At 64.2% G+C, this 1,644-nt stretch overlaps 1 protein-coding gene across 1 annotated transcript in view; it reads right to left on the bottom strand.

Annotated features, from left to right (window-relative positions):
* Positions 1 to 1,411, bottom strand: part of LRRC3B (leucine rich repeat containing 3B) — a 98,457-nt gene extending 97,046 nt beyond the window's left edge. The window contains exon 1 of the mRNA XM_004704033.4: positions 1,337 to 1,411. The gene's annotated coding sequence lies outside the window, so the exon portion shown is untranslated. The remainder of the gene's footprint in view (positions 1 to 1,336) is intronic.
* Between the last annotated feature and the right edge of the window lie 233 nt (positions 1,412 to 1,644).

A 1,644-nucleotide genomic window follows, 5' to 3' on the forward strand; every position in this document is an offset into this window, starting at 1 on the left:
TGAGAGGTAGGGTGCCTCCCTCTGCAGCGGATGCCTCAGGGCTCTGTCTGAGAACCTTGTCTAGCCTCCTGGTGCTGGGAACTTCCCCCTAAGGCGCACACAAGCTACCGCCTCTTGAGGGCCTGGATCCCCCTTCCTTCCATGTCACTGTGAAGACCGCCTTGATTCTGAATCGCCTATGAGGATGGTGAAAGTGGGTCCACCGACGCGGCTGTGGTGGTGGAGGGTGTGTAGAAGGAAAAATGGACTAGCATACTCCTCTCAGCCCAAGATGAGCACCCAGATCTGACCACTCTGTCACCGCCCCATCACAGATGCCTTCACCCTTTCCCTTTGCAGGGAGATGTGTTTGCTTCTCAGAGAGCGCACCCCATCCCATGCAGCCTGCCTGAAGCCGACCTTACCAAGTCCCAATGAGTGCCCAAATTCTAGGGCTCCATTCAGGCTCCCTGAGTCTCTCCAGGTGCCTAGCCCCTCCCCCATAGGTATTTACACACTGAGCCAGCGCCTCCAGGATTCAAACCCATATTCCTCCAGCTGAGATCCCAGTGCTGGGGCTCTGCTCCTGGCCCACATTAAACCGAACCCTGCCACCCCAATTCTCAGCGAGCAGATCTCCCTCCCAACCCCTAGGGCTCCTCTGCACACACCCCACCCCCACCCCACCCCCCCACCCCCGCAAGGAAACCTGTCCTTTCATCGGTCACTTCCTTTACCCCCCAGCAGTTCTGAACTTGCAGTTCCCACAGCGCCCAGCCGCAAGCCACTCCAAGGGTTTCCTTACAGAGTTGGGGATGTCCTCTGCCAGGCTGGACCCACCCCCAGGGAGCTCCAGCAGTGGTCACCGCCTGACCCCCAACCCCACCTCTCTCAGTTTCCATCCTAGGCTCCTATTCACCCCCTACAGGCAGAAGGAGCTTTGCCAGTCCCAAACCCTCTCCTTGCCAGCGAGCTAGGGGCTGCGGCGAGTGTCAAGTCCACTGGCAAGAACACACAGAAATAGGCAGATTCTCAAGGCAAGGGGGCTGGGGGAAGGGAGCGCAGACCACCCTGGACCAGCAACTGGCACCAACCCAGGGAGCACCAGGCAGGCAGCGAGGCACAAAAGTTTGCAGACTATTGCCAGGCACCGGCTGCTGAATTGAGCAGGGGTCTCCACCCCTTTGCCAAGCTTGGTGGTCTCGCCCAGCGGTCTGCACCAAGGGGGGCGGAAGGGTGTGGGCATTGATTTCTCCCAACGGGGGTGACAGCCTTGGGCACCGCAGGGCTTAGCAAGGCATCTGGCATGGGAGACCGGGCTGCACTCTGCGCAAAGCAACAGGCGGCTGCACCTTACCTTGCGCCAGCCTCGGGCCGGGCCGGCGGCTCCATCCTGGGGGCGCGGGGAGGAGGCGTTGGCTGCGGGTGCCTGCGGGAGCTGGGGTGGCAGCGGACGCGACCCCCAGCCGGCGCCGGCGGCTGCTCACCCCACACCCGGCCGGGAGGGCGGGCTCGGCTCGAGCGCGGGACGCGGCGGTGCGTGCCGGTGCGGCGGGTAGCCGCCCGCGCCTCCGCCCGGCTAGGGCGCGGCCCGGGGCGCCGTGCGGGGCACCGGCTCGCCTCCCGCCGCTGCAGACTCTGCCCGGCGCCGGGCGCCGGAGGAGA

Source organism: Echinops telfairi, unplaced genomic scaffold (genome assembly GCF_000313985.2).
Source record: "Echinops telfairi isolate 266 unplaced genomic scaffold, ASM31398v2 ScPeMD7_7420;HRSCAF=8458, whole genome shotgun sequence".
Taxonomy (NCBI): Eukaryota; Metazoa; Chordata; class Mammalia; order Afrosoricida; family Tenrecidae; genus Echinops; species Echinops telfairi.